Below are 16,070 nucleotides of genomic sequence, written 5' to 3'. Positions count from 1 at the left end.
AAAAATATTTTTGATTTCAGTGAATCTTTGGCAGCAAAATCAGGATGGCGAATTATAAATTCGGAGAATCTCTGGACTAGAGTTGTAAAAAGGAAATATATTGACCCTATTCCTCTTGAAGACTGGATTAGGAGCCCAAACAAAAAAGGAAGGCATTGTTCTGTTATTTGGAAAGCCACCTCAGAGGCCTTTAAAGTAATTGAACAAGGTTTGGCTTGGCGGGTTGGGAATGGTGAAAGCTTGAGGATTGGCAGGGATCCGTGGGTAGGGTGTAGCGAAGGGTTTTCTCTACCCCCTGACTTGCTTACTCACCTGGATGAGAGAGGAATCAAAAGCCTAAACCAGATAGCAAATATGGAGCAGTCATCTATATGGGGGCAGTCTTGGAAAACTGAAGAAGATTTAGGTTTAGACCCCATCTGGAGGAATGAATGGCAGCTTTTTCTTCAGGAGCTTAGAAGATCAAATGTCAGACTAAAGGACAGACCAGATTCCCTGGTTTGGGCCCATTCTGAGACAGGTGTATATTCTCCTAAGGCTGGGTATAATTTTCTGATGAAGAAAAAAGGATGGGATCCTCCTGTTTGGTGGGCAAAGCCTCTGTTCAAGCTGAAGTGTCCCAAAAAGGCTAGGATCTTCTTCTGGTGTGCCTTAAAAAATAAGATCCCTTCATGGGAGATTCTTCAATCTCGCTTCAAGCAGGGTCCTGGCAGATGCCCGTTATGTTTTGCTGACTCAGAATCCATTCCGCATCTGTTTCTTTCATGTCCTTTTACAAGGCAAGTCTGGTATGAAGCGGAAAAGCTCTTGAATGTCAAAGTAAGGTGGGAGGGGGAAGCTATGTCCAATTCCTGGGATTATTGGTGAAACCATTTTCATGAGAAGAATCTGAGGAACCTTCCCCCCATTATTTGTTGGGGCATATGGTTAGCCAGGAATCGAAGTATCTTCAAAGAAAAATCCACCCCTGCGGTAGCCATTGCAATCCAAAGTTTTGCCATTTTTGACAACATCCCCGAACCGGAAGGTCCTGTAAATTCTGAACATCGGAGGGAGGTTCACATTAGAGATGGGATTCCGTGGGCTTTCTTTGATGGGGCAGCCCAAAATAACATCACAGGAGCAGGGATTATTATTCACATTAGCCCTTCTCATTCTCTTAAAGCCTCTGTGGGACTTGGGATAGGATCCAATAATTTTGCAGAACTCTCAGCCTTAAAATGACTACTTTGCTAGCTCATCCACAAAAATATCCTTGCAGTTCAGATTTTTGGAGACTCGCTGAATGTTGTTAACTGGGTTATCGGGAAATATAGATGCAAGCATTATATGTTGATGCCATTGTTAGAAGAAATACAAAATTTAAAGCTGCAGTTTAATGTTTTTTCCATTGATCACATTTACAGGGACAGAAATGAGGAGGCAGACAGGTTTTCTAAGGATGGTTTGCAGCAAGCTGTGGGTGCATGGAGAATAACAGAACAGTATCAGGACCAGATCCGTGTGTCGGATCTCCCCCCATACAATTAATGTGTTTTTTCCTTTATATTTATATGCACTAGTCTTTATCAGTGGCTTTATATGATACTGGTGGCATATGAAAACTGTGTCTATCTCTGTTTATTCTAGTTTGCTCTGCTCTGTTAGAGCATATAGTGATCTGTTGTACATCGTCCTTGCTATGGGTTGTTTTCCTTTCGAAAGGAGACCCAGTTTCCTTGAGACTTTCTTGTTTACAGTTTCCATGGTGTGGCCGTACAGGCCGGTTTCAGGAGTTTACAGAACTTGGTAGTTTTGCTACTGATTACACAGAAGAGATTATGCTCTTTCTCATGCAGTTTTTTGCAGAATGTTTACTCATATGCTTTGTAACTTTTTTATTCCTTATAAAAAAGTTCATTTTTTTTCCTTGGAAAAAAAGATTATGTTAGTCCCTTAAATTATTTTAGTTCTTACTTCATGCTTACATTCATAGATCTAGTTTTATAATTATTATTGTTTTATTTATATATTTGGTGGTTTGAAGAAAGTTGTTTTTATTTCCTTTCACTTTGTGGCATGACTTTGCATCTTCAATTTTAGAACCTAGTAGACTACTATGCCTATTTTATATTTTCTTGGAAAATAATTATTGATATTTGTAAATCAAAATGAGCCATGGGTATCTAAGTGAAGAGAAAAATGTTTTATGTACTAGGTTCATGCTCATTCATCATAGGATACCTATTGACATGAGACCAACATTCTTTTGTATAGTCTTGTCAGGCATTTTTTAGCCATGCTTTCAATTCTTTTTGGTACTAAGTTTTTCAGATCCCCACATTTCCTTAGGACCATTAAGGGATGAGATAACATGAGTCAGTCCAACTCATGCCCCGAATCTACTTTTTACCTACTGATGTAAGTGTTTTGTTACCACTTATCACCAAAAAAAAATCTACCATAACATAACCCAACTTGAAGACAACACGTCTCATATTCCTTTTACATAAATGCTCTATGGATCTCCCTACTATACTTTCCCAAGACCAACATCCCTTCTTGGTAGGTCTCTCCACCATACCACTAATCTAATAATTGACACACACTAGTAACTACCACATTCTATAAATCTTTCTAGTGTTAGTTATTGATGTCCTTGTCACACTTGACTAATATAGTCCTGTAGGTCTAGTTTTTATCATATCTTTATTTTTTTTATTTTGTGTCTTTAACTTTAGCACCATCTTGTATTTCAACATTTAGCTAGTGATAAATCGTTACTTTGACACAATACTAGTAACTCAAGTGTCAGCATAATTATTGATCACAAGAATGTGGCATTCAATATCGCAAAAGGAGTTAGCGATTTTTCTTTGTTGCATGAAGGTTGATTGAATTGGCATTGAATTATTACCTATATAGTAGTGTTCATATTTAGTATTTAGTGTCTTACATGATCATGTTATATTTTTGAAAAGTTCAATTTTTATCAAGCATATCTTTTTGTTGGGCTATGAAAAGGATTATATGAGAGGTCTAAGTGGTTAGGTGTTAAGATTTATAAAGGTTGTGATTTTATATCCGTATTGGAAATGAAGTTGAATTTGATCTTTGACTGGAAATGAATTCATATTTGATGAAGTTGAGACCTATTTCTTTTCACATAGATAGTCTCCTATTATTAAATGATAATTAACTAATTTAATAAGTCTAACGCTAAGAAACAATGGGATTATTCAAGTACATGAAATTGCATTGATGTCTAGCTCTGATATCTTAGAAAAATTTTACGGTTTGTTTGCTGCTTGTTTAGAGGATTTTGTCAAGTTTGAAATTTTTGGTTTGTTTTGGTCAAAGATTTTCTTACTCCCTTGAATGGTTATAGTTCTCATTTCATTCATCGATCGATATATCTAGTTTTATTTTTATGATTATTTTTATTTTCTTTATATATTTGGTGGTTTGAAGAAAGATATTTTATTTCCTTTCACTTTATGGCATGATTTCAGCATCTTCACCTTTTAGAATATAGTAAAATATTATTCTTATTTTATATTTTCTTGGAAAATAATTATTGATATTTGGAAAGGGAAATAAGCTCTGGGTAGCTAAGCGAAGAGAAAAATGGTCTATGTACTAGGTTCCTGTGCATTCATCATAGGAGATCTATTGGCATGAGACTAACATTCCTTTTATGTAATTACACTTTTGATGTCAAGGTGGAGCTGGGTTTGCTGACGTGGGAAGAAAAATGGTAGCTGATCACAATGCTAAGGAAATTAGAATGTTGGTTTCAAAATAAGGATTGTGAAAGTTGTTTGAACTAGTTCTTATTTTGGTAATATTTAGTACCAAATTTGTGTCTTGTTGATTTTTTACATTTATAATGACCTTGTGTAGATTTGGTTTGAAGAGCCTAATGTTAGAGAAAGAAGACTCTCTATAAACCACAAAGACTACATTGGCTCAGATGACCAATGCTTGGAGGGCACTCGATGTTCTTGGTGTTGTCGAGTCTCTTTGCTCAAAGCATCAACAGATACAATGGTATGGCCATAACATCACTTAATTTGATCCTCTTTAGTAATCTCCTCACAACTTGAAGGAGAGAAATAAGTAGATGAGCATGTACCATTATGATTAGTTGAAAGAAATATTAGCAAGTAGATCCTTAAAAAAATGATGAAACAGGCCCTCCTCTTACTGGTGACAAACAACTTGAAACCACAAGCTTATCACATTAATAGCCAAAGGTATTTATATGTAAATTTCATGGTGTTATTGGTTGTAAGTCTCAGGAGAAAAATTGGTTCCTATGAGCAACTAATACATGTCAATCATCCATTTCTTCACTAGGATCAAATAGAAAAACTACAATTTCTGTAGAAACTTTTTATTGCATGGTTGACCTACCTCATTAAACTTCCTTATATTAGTAAGTATTGCTAGCAAGGTTTTCCTTTTCCAAGGCCTCCTATATTTTAAGCATTGTAGGGAGTACAAATTCTTGAAAGTGTCCATTACAACTCATTAAAATTGATTCTTTTCCCACAACAACATATTTCATATCAACACTTCCCTTGTAGGCATATTTCAATTGCACACCTACCATACCATTCTTAGAACAAAATTGGTGGGGTGTTGGTTTAAAGTTGAAGTCACTTGAAGAGCATTCATATTGAACACCATTGTGTATTTCTGTTTCTATAGGTCTTATACATTTTCTTATGAATCATTCAACATTATTAATATTCCATCTATGTCTACTCCAAGCATTATTATTTTATATTTGGAGCCAGAATTTTGTTGTTCTTTTTGAAGAGAAAATTTGTAAGGAAGTTGTGAACCGCATTTCTAATGAGCCATCTTACATGACATATATCTAATCTCTTCATTTCCAATTGATCCACTTGACTTTATGGGTACCACTGGCTCTAAGTTTTGTAATAGGAATTGATTAGTGTTTTACAAAGGAAGCTTGTACTGGCATTTCCTCCCAATGGAGAGAAAGGGGCAGTAAAGATAGGTTGTTGCACTAAACCATTGACTTGTGATTTGTCTCATCTTGATGGCCCTATACTTCTCGGTTCTCCATAACAATGATTGAATTCATCCTACAATGAATTGTAATGAACGTAACCATTATTTGAAAATTTAGCCATATTTCTAGAAACTTGATCATTTAAAGAGATTTTCTATGATCTAGAAGGGTTCATAGGTTGTATGATAAAAATATTCTCATGTTTCCCTTTGTCATTTATACTTGAGACCATTTTCTATCAATTTCATTGATTCCTTTCCCGCCTTTATATTTAATCATTAGAATATACTTAAATGTTGAGAAGAATTGTTGACATGGTGACTCTTGTAAACTAGAGTATCGATTGGTTGATTGAATATCCATCCAATGATGTTACAATCTCCAACATGGGATTAGTAGTTGCACTTGCTACCTCTATAAGGTTTTATGCTAGGAATAACCTTGTCAGTTGATGACTTTGAAGCCTTTTGTCATTTTGTGTAATTTAGTCCTCTACCATGGCAATCAACTTTGTTTGACTGAAGAGATGCATCTTGCTTCACATGTGTCATAGCTCCTAGGAGCAGAGGTGGCATTATCATATTTATAGTTCATACTCTAAATGCATAAACATTATTTTTTGAAGTTATTACAAATGTTGTTTCAATATTTCTCTTCTAGAAAATCTCACATGTTCAAAATTTTTATATTGTGAACATAATTGCCACTCTAGTTGTGAAGATGACCTAGGATAAAATTAGATGTCATCAAGAAGGGTTGCACTATCAACAATAATCTGTTTTGTCAAAAATATTGCATTGTTCTCTGCAAAATGTTGAATTTCTTATACTTCGTATCACTAGAAAAAGAAAGGACAGATTGACTATTGTGTTAAATTTCACTAATGTATTAGGACAAAAAAGAGTGTCTTTGCATGAAAGTTGAAACCCTAGGGAAGAATTACCCTAGCCCATTACAAATGTTCATTTTTGGAGTAGTTTCTGACAACTTGAACTGGGGTAAGTTGCAAAATAGATTTTTCAGATCTTCTATGATATCCCCTAAAGAAAAATGCACATGAGTTTTACCATGAGAAATATATGGTGGGAGTGAACTAATTCAAAATTTCAAACCAATATAAATTGGACTGGTGACTATCTCTAGTTGTCTACAAGAGGTGGAAAATAAAGGCAACAGTTTTATTTGAGGAGATTGCTTGATTTATTAATCTAGATAGTTTCTCCTTTGTGGTTAACTTCAATTTATCTGCATAATAGACTAAATGCCATCTGATTTCCACCTTTAGTGGCCACATAAAGGAGATAATTTGGATACCATACATTAGTTCTCCATTCATTAAGTTGGAGATCAAGTTGAATCTAAATATTTGAGAATCATAGATGGACTAAATTGGGTTGAGTAATTAGCAATAATCATATCCGAACAAGGTAATGAGTTTCCCAGTAATCATTAAACACACATGCAATATAGGTTTTTTACTATGTAGTAAGCATTCAAAAAATATATTTGATCTAATTATAAACAAGTAGAATCACTCACTCCTAACCACAATTGTAATCATTAGTCAATCTAGTGTAAATTCCCAGTATTGACCCCAATGTTGATGAACCCAATCTCTCTTTTCTCATATTAATATATGTCAGTTTGTTTGGTGTAGACATCTCAAGCCACAGCGAGAATGTGGGTACCTAATAAGCAAGAAATAGTGTTTGATCTCAAAAACAAAATCACTTTTCACAAATAAAACATCTCTGATGAGCCATATTTTTTTAGTGCATTGAGAAGAAAATTCCATGTAAAGAAAATAAGCATCTCAAAATCAAGGAGTTGAACGAAATGTAGTAGGGAGGAAGGCCCAAATTCCAAAATCAGGCTAGGGTTTCAAACTTGACAATCAAATTACCAGTAAAGGATCATGTTGAGAACCAACCAAGAATAGATATAATAGCATATGCAAATAATATTCACAATATTTTTTTATCTTAGAATTGGTAAAGCTCAGGGCTCAAATCAAAACCCATAATGAACATATTTCTCAAAGTGTGTCTTGGGAGGTTAGTGCCTTTAAAACTCTTACAGTACTAATAAATGAATATTTTTATTATAGAATTGTAAGGCTTTTCCTGCCAATATCAAAACCCCAATCGTTAGCATGATCAATATGAGGCAATAGTCAAAGACAAGATTTTCACATGCATTGGGTTGAATAATATGATTAAATGGAGCATCAATTAGCATAGAGCTCAATTTCACCTAATGTTCCTTTGATTATTACATGCCTATCTAAGTGACACGTTAGTAGTACATATCTATTCCTCTTCACAATTATCTCATAAAGCACCATATTATTGATGCCCCACAAACTGTCGCCTTCAGGGAGGTTGTGTATTATTCCCATGATGCCCATAGTTTTGTGTAGAGTGCAATAGATTTTAGAATAATTGCACCATATATCTAGTGTGTATATAGATGTATGCATGTATTCATGTTGGCCCATATCAAACTAATTTTAATATTTGCAATATTTGGAATTAACTTGGCTACAAGCTTCCATTTCTAGAATTGCAATGAAACTCTTAAGAGTTTTGAACATGTTTATTAGGGATTTGAACATTCATAGGGTATGAAATGCACCCGCTTTACCATCCAACCAAGAGACGTCACCTTGTAATCCAAATTTTCCACTTGTAACTGTAGAGTATCTATGCACAAGAGAATCACCTATTGGGACTCACTTCTTTCTAACATGACTTTACCCATGGTATTTTTGATTTTCCAATAGAGATATTATGTTTTTTACATATAGTGGGTGTGCCTTGATCTAGTATTATCCAAGTCTGGATTCCATTTTCATATATTTTCTTCAACCTATGTATTTGATAGAAATATTCATCCCACTCTTGATTCATTTTCAATCATTTCAATTCCTCTCTAGCTACTCTATGGGTATGCTCCAAATAATATACTACAAAGGCTTGTATGTCATCTTATGTTGTCATGTGCAAGGAGACTCCTTAACCTTGACGTATGTGATGGCTAGGGGAAGAACCAAGATGAGACATGGATTTTGATAAAGCAAGGTATGGGGGCAGTGGGATAGGGGATGTAAGGAAAATATCATGTGGGAGAGACCAACGAAATAGTGTCCACTATTCTAAAAGATAAAACAAAGCTACTTGGAACCATAATATCAACAAAGCCAAATGGGCTTGAATTTGGTCACCAACTTATTAACTAACCGTGACCTTCTCCATCTTCACAAGGTGAGGTTCATGAACAGGGCCATAATTACAGTCATGTGTTTCCATAGCCATATTTGAATATCTTCGTTTGAGATGATGGACATTATTTCCCTTCATTCCACCCCTTTTATATAGGCATTCGTGAACTCCCATCTGACAACCAATCATGGAGATGAGTGGTGATGGTGTGTTGGGAGGAGTTGGTGGTACTAGTATCAATGTTGTTCAAAGAAAACCACATGGGGTTGTGTATGTTGAATATTTTTGAAGAAGGTTTTCATCCATGATGATATTAGTGATGATTTTTGTGATGTATAACCTTCAACAATGCAACAATTGTACTATATGATCCATGACAATAGTAAGAGCACTTTGTTTCGTAATGGAAGCATACAATCATTTTGCAAGAATTATGGTGAATATGAAAAATGCTAATGGAACTTGGAAATGGTGCTTGCTACAATTAGTATGGTGCATCGATAATAAAGAGGATGATGAAATGGAGGATAAGACATGGAGTATGAAGATAATGATGATGATTCTTGCAAATAGAACTTGCAATAGGATGTACAATGTTGCCTTGGTGTGATGATTTTTGTATAGATATATTAATCATATTTATAGTTTTATTTATATTTTTGTTGAGATAATGGTTAGTGAATGGCTTGATAAATGTTGAATTTTAATCTTACTAAACCTAAAATTCTTGTTTTTCCAAAAACCCAAACTTCTCAGATTCAACTATGATTATATGAAAGTTTAATCTTACTTATCCTAAAGGCTTTGTGTTTTCAGGAAGGTTCAATTCTAGTTTAACTTTTGAGGGGATTTGCAAATTACTAGCTTAATTAGCATATTTATTTTGTGTGTCTAAGAGGGAGGATATGGTTTATTGGATGGTGCTATTACCATCCAAAATTTTCCCTTGCTATAGAGACCTTGCATCTCTGTGATGAACTTAATCTGAATTTTTTTTAAGTTTTTAAAGAAAAGGTTCCTGAGAAAAATTGAGGACACCAAATCCTTCTATTCTTCTACATGAAGGAAAATATGAAACTATTTTACCTTATTAGAAGTGCTTTATAGAATTGAAATCTTTTCTAAAGTGATATGATGAGGCACACCAATAGTTTCTCAAAAGTAAGCTTGCAAATATTTTACTGCCTTGATTGTTGATGATACAGTTAGTGTATGGACCTTACAAATATTTTACTGCCTTGATTTTTGATGATACAATTAGTGTATGGATATTCTACTTTACTATTGATGATATATTTTACTGCATTAACTTTTTATCTCTTTGTAAACAAGATGGTTTGACATTTTATTCTATTGTCTTTGTAATGCCAACTATTCGATATTTATCTGCTACTACTCGAAGTGAACATGCAGTGGAGCTAGAAAACATAGCCATTATGCTTTCGTTGGAAGAAGGTACATTTACATTGTTGCATCTAGATAGTTGTTAATGTTTGATTCAATTTCATTCATAAATCCATATTGTATTCATAATATATTGAGGACATATGAGTTTGAACTAGTAAACTAAAGCCTAAGTATCTAGAAAACTTGGCTTAGAAGTATTATGTAGCTCTCTCCATTTAAGTGTATGCATCTTCTAGTATTTTAGATATTGTGGTTGGGCATTGAACATAATGTATAGTAAATATTTTATTTTTATCCTAGGAGACTTACCATCTTTTTTGCTATGCAGTTAAAGAGATAAGGCAGATGAAAACGTTGAATGTTTTTGCAAAGAATTTGGAGAGCAGGATAGTAGATGAAGCAGGTACAATTGAACATGTTTCTCAGTTGCCCACCATTGTCTCTACAAAGGCACATATTATGCCCAACCCATAATATGTCTACTATTGGGAGATTCAAAACAAAATTTGGCACGTCACATAGTTGGAATAGTAATAATTGGTGGTTGTCACCTTATTGCGGGCATGGTGTCAACTTGCAATACATCTTTTATAAGTGGATACAAAACAAATGCTTCCATACACGACAATATTTTTTTTCCATACATGACATCTCTATTAACAACCTCTCATTTGCAGCCAGAAGCCAAATAATTAGCAAATACTGAATATTTGGCATTCAACATGCTTGTATAATCTCATAAGAGAGATTATGTGCTTGGCACCCAAGTTGGGTGAGATGTAATCTTTTCATCTTGGCATGCTTCACAGATTGATATAAAACTGAAAATGTGTAGAACTATCCCCATTTCTAGCTTGTGGTTGATTTTTTATTGTTATTCCACAAGAAAAAGGGGTTTTATCAGAAAGCTAATATCTGAGATTCTAAGAGGAATTTCTCTTTTCTTCATTCAATATAGTCAAATTTGTTATCTTTTCAGCTTGCAATATTAACACTGAAAATCAATAATTGATTTGTTAGTTGGGTATGTGTGGTTTTTCCTACTACAATTGTATTTGAATATTAATGGCTTGTTTTATATGGTTGTAAGGATTTTGTTGCAAGCTAGTTTCTGATTCGTATTGTTAGGAATTTTGTATTGTGTTTTCCTGATATAAATGATGCCATTTTAAATACTGTAGCTGAAAAAATTAAATATTTTTGCCTTTTTTTTAGTTCTGTCTACATGACTTCACATTCACTTTCATGACATTATCAGGTGGGGCTTTTAACAAGGTTTCAGTTTGAGGCAAAAATTTTGGGGTTTTGGAATAAATTTGTGCTTGCTAGATTTTTAAGATTTTAAAAATAAACACTATGTTCTTGATCTGGATTCCCCTGGGATGCCAACAAACAGAAATTGTAGACCTCAATAATACAATTAATGCTCCTATCAAACGGTGCCTCAGTTATTGAGGGTACTAAATTTATTGTGATTTCTTTAGCTAGTTTGTAAATTACTCTGTGCAGAGGGAAAGTGGAGCTTTGTAGATCCTCCTCTGAGTAAGATTGATCCTAAAATGAATGTGATAATTGAGCAAGAAAACCAACGGAAATTTAGAGGCTTGGAACTTATTGCTTATAAGAATTTTACATCCTGGGCAGTGATGGAAGTTGTTGGATCATGTCTAACGAACAAGTATTTAGAAGGACTCCCTGGTAAGAGGTAAGCACCTGAAGTTATAACTTGGAATGTGAAGAATGGCACTGTCATGATTGTGATTGTGTCTGAGCTTCTTGGCAGTTTCTTCTTGCAACTTGGTCTTTTTTTCTTGTTAAACCCAGTTTCTCTTAGCCTTTGGACCTGTACTTTTTAGTTTGAATGTTTGACATGTGTGTAATGGTTTCTGGGTTCAGCGTTATAGTGTTGAGACTTGTAGTTGTTGCATGAATATCTATTATCACAATGAAGGATACAATTTTTGGACACTTTTCTATATTTATTGATTATTGTGTCAAGTTGGGATTTATTTCATGCAGATACTATGTTGGAAATGAATTCATTGACCAAAGTGAGAGGCTTTGCCAACAAAGGGCCCTAGAAGCATTCCATCTTGACAACAGTACATGGGGTGTTAATGTTCAACGATTATCTGGATCCCCAGCTAATTTTGTTGTTTATACAACTCTCCTCCAACCACATGATTGCATTATGGTGTGTATGGTTCTGAACTACGAACCTCCTTTGATAAGATTATCATTCCTATTTGGGAATGTAACATGTGAAAAATTGCTTTGCAACATTTAGGGTTTGGACTTACCACATGGAGAGCATCTTTCTCATGGATTCATGCCAACAAAAGAGCAAGTATCTGCTACATCACTTTACTTTGAATCAATTCCATACCATCTAGATGAGTCCACAGGTGAGCTTGCATTGCCAGTCTAATAATAATTAGGAGGGAAACAGTTCCATGATTGACAAATATTGAACCAGTCTTTTGGGGAAGTGTTCAAACTGTTAATGTTTGTGTTTGTTTTCTTGGGTTATAGGATTCATTAACTATGAGATGCTTGAGAAGGATGCCACCCCTTTTAGGCCCAAGATTATCATTACAGGTGCTAGTGCATATCCTTCAGACATTGATTACCCTTGCATGAGAAAGGTATTGAAGTTGGGTATTTGTACAGATCTTATAATGGAAGTCCTTTCAAGAATTTATCTTTCTAGCAATGTTTATTCTAGCAGAATTTATTAATGTGTTCTTTTAGTATGTAATGTTGGGTTTTTAATGCTTTTTAGTACTAAAAATTTTGTGGTTTGGGAAGATTGTTGATACAATTGGGGCATACTTAATGATGGACATGGCACACATAAGTGGTCCCACCGTTGCTTTTATAATGGCTAGTCCATTTGACTTTTTGGATGTTGTAACAACTACAACGCACAAGGTGAGTTGATGCTATTAATTTTATTTGCACTTCACCCTTTCGATTAAAAAATTGACTATATTAGATGGATCTGTTTTAGGGTCTATCTTAATGCTATCTATTTGTGCCATTCCTGCCTTGTAGAAGAAAAAGAATCCCACTAATGTTCAAGAAATGGTGAAGAACTAAAATAAATATGCCATTCCCATCATACGAGGAGTGATTCTCGAGTTAAGAGGTGTATATTTTCCTTTTGATTCTCTTACATATTCTCTGATTCAATTTCTTGTTTCCATTTGTTTATGTTCTTTCTGTTTCTTATCACTACTAGATAAAATATTTGATGAAACTCGTTATGTTCCTTGAATTATTTATCAATAGTTTCACTTTTTCCTTTTCTTTTTTATCTTTTTGATATTTTTCATTCTGAAATATTTTTGGATTGGAGGGTTATGATTTTTAGTCTTTACGAGGTCCTCAGGGAGGCATGATATTCTTTAGGAAGGAACAAGTATTTGGGGTCAACCTAGAGATAACCATCAACAATGTAGTTTTTCTAGGGTTTCAGGTCAATCTGAGTTCTCCTTCCTTTCCTCCATCATCCATATTGTTTTCATGCTGGCTAATATCAATATATTGGATATATATAATTTTTGTATCATTACGTTTCTAAAAGATACATGAAATAATCTGTGGCTTTCTAGGGAGGACCACATAACCATACCATAGGAGGGTTGGTTGTTTGTTTAAAGTAGGTTGTATCAACAGAGTTCAAGGCTTATCAAATACAGGTATAGCACTCTCACATGTCTAAGCTTTTGTAAAATTCATGCATGTGAATTATTTTTTGAATGGATTTTGTTTCTGATCAGAGGTAAAATAGTTTTAGTAGGTTGTAGAAAATTGTCAAGCCCTTGCAAAGAGACTAATGGATTTGGGTTACAATTTGGTGTCTGGTGGTAGTGACAATCACCTAGTTCTAGTTGGTTTGAGGCCCTTGGTAAGGATCCTCTATTCATATGTTGGAGTAAACAACCTACTTGTATATTGACTTCTATTGGATTTAGTTGTTTGAATGCAACGTGGTATATATTAATGGCCTTGGACATGGCATTGATTGTGCAAGAGTAGAGAAAGTTTTAGATGCTTCTTCTATCACACTCAACAAGAATTCTTTACCAGGTTACACGATTTTTTCTTTGTATATTTAGATGTAAGGGAGTCATTGATTTTCCTTGCTCCATGGGATGATATAGATTACTTTCAAACCTTACATTTTCAGGTGATAAAAGTTTTATGGTTCCTGCAGGTATTCGCATAGGGACTCCTACATTAACCACCCATGGGATTCTTGAGGATGACTTTATTAAGGTTGCATATTTTATCCACGAGGAGGTGCAGATAGCCATTAAGGCTAAGGGCTCTGTGCAATGTACAAACTTAAAATATTTTATAGAAATTATTAATTCAGACAATTTCCAACTACGAAATAGCATTTATGATCTCAAAAAGAAGGTTGAATTGTTTGTTAGCCAATTTCCATTGCCTAGTGTCGGCATTGGAAATATTAGTTAAAGATATGACGTGCTCATAGCCTCAGAAGTGTCCTTTATTAAATTTTAAGTTGGGATTCAGTGACGATAACTAGGTTGGTACAATTTGGTTCCATGTGTAGATTATAGTGATGAATAATTTTAGAAGATGAATATGTCTGAATTTATGTCCTTTCCCAGCATTAGCATGAACAAATTTTTTTTCCAATGTGTTGGATGTTGAGTTTTCCATTTTATTTATTGGAAATTATGTACAGCTCTCTTATTTATTGGCAATTATGTACGACTCTCTTTTTTTTCATCACAAGAATTTTGGGTTGAAAAATATTGATAACTTGTATGGAAGTTATTACAATACTTCTTTATGTGGTGTGACTATGGATATTTTATATAACCTGGAAAGAAATATTCCATACTTCTCAAGGGCCCAGGTATTGGGCCAATTACACAATTTCATAAAGTGTGTTCACTAAGATACTTATACACATGCATAGATTCCATGTATACATGACACATTTGCAATTAATTGGGATTCTAAGATTTTATTATTACATTCATCATCTCACATAGGCTGGCAAGAATTGGTCCCATTTGTAGATTATAGCAATGAACCATGTTGAGATATGCATTTTGTCTAAATTTTTGTGCTTTCCTAGAATAAGCATCAACAGATTATGTTCTAGTGTGATGGATGTTGAGTTTGCTATTTTATTTATTGGAAAAAAAAGTCTACATAATTTGTATGGTACTCCTTTTATTCCTCACATTTGGGTTGAAAGTTATTGCAACATTAGTGAAAATGTATTCATCTTCAACAACACTCAAAGCAATAGAGGTCTATTTTCTGCTAGACCATGAAACCATAGCGGAGCCCAAGCTAAAACAATATCCAAAGGTGCTCTTTCTATCATTAGAGCTACCAACCTAATCAACATCAGTGAAACCATATAGTTTCCATTCACTATTAGAAGCATACATCAGACCATACTCAATGGTACCATGCAAGTACCTCAATATGTGTTTTGTTGCAACCTAGTGTACATGATGAGGAACCACTAAGAATTGGCTTAATGTATTCACTGAACAACAAATATAAAATTTGATGTTCACAAGATAATTCAATGAACCAATCAATTTGCAATACACAGTATGATCAAAAAACTCTAAGTCATTGTCATGGATGATCTTCAAGTTTGTAACAATAGGAGTGTCCATGGACTTCTAGTTCATCATTCAAAATCTCTAAAGAATCGAAACAATGTATTTTCCTTGATCCACAAAGATCCTATATGTTTTTTTCCAAATTTCCAATCCCAAATAGTAATGCATGAGGCTAAGATCCTTCATCTCAAATTCAGAAACCAACTCCCTCTTGCACTGAATAATCAATACTTTGGCTCCTGTCAAGAACAAATCATCTACATACAATAGTGATATCAAGGGTTTGCCTTCAACAACCTCGAAATATAAATTTGGATCAACAATGCTCTTCTTGAAGCCAAGACTCAATAGGTAACCATCAATATGGGAGTACCATGTACAGGGAGCTTTCTTTAGGCCATACAGGGCCTTTTTCAACTCAAAAACATGTGTCTCTCTATTATGGACCTCAAACCCTTGAGGTTGTTTAATATAGACTTCTTCATCAATGACCCCATTAATAAAAGTTGTTTTGACATCCATTTGATGCAACTTCAAATATTCAATAGAGTAAGAGAAATAACAGATGTAATAGATGCATACCTAGCAATGAGAGCAAAGGTGTCTTCATAATATTCTTCCTCTTTATGGGAGAATCCATGAGCCATGAATCTAGTCTTGTATTTTTTGACACTTTCGTCAGCAACATGTTTTATCTTGTAGATCCATTTTGAAGACACAACGGACTTCCTTCAAGTTGTTGACAGTGTTGGACCCACCAACATGTTTGGGAATATCCCCGATAAGAAGTCCCAA

The 16,070-nt window shown here is 34.4% G+C and overlaps 1 pseudogene; it reads left to right on the top strand.

Moving 5' to 3' along the window:
- The first annotated feature begins 354 nt into the window (after positions 1-354).
- LOC149241828 (serine hydroxymethyltransferase 3, chloroplastic-like) lies at positions 355-14,136 on the top strand (annotated as a pseudogene).
- The last annotated feature ends 1,934 nt before the right edge of the window (positions 14,137-16,070 follow it).

This window comes from Pinus tabuliformis, chromosome 8 (genome assembly GCF_031772625.1).
Source record: "Pinus tabuliformis cultivar Carrire ecotype Pingquan chromosome 8, CPIR1, whole genome shotgun sequence".
NCBI classification, from domain to species: Eukaryota; Viridiplantae; Streptophyta; class Pinopsida; order Pinales; family Pinaceae; genus Pinus; species Pinus tabuliformis.
This window is presented reverse-complemented; position numbering and strand designations above follow the sequence as displayed.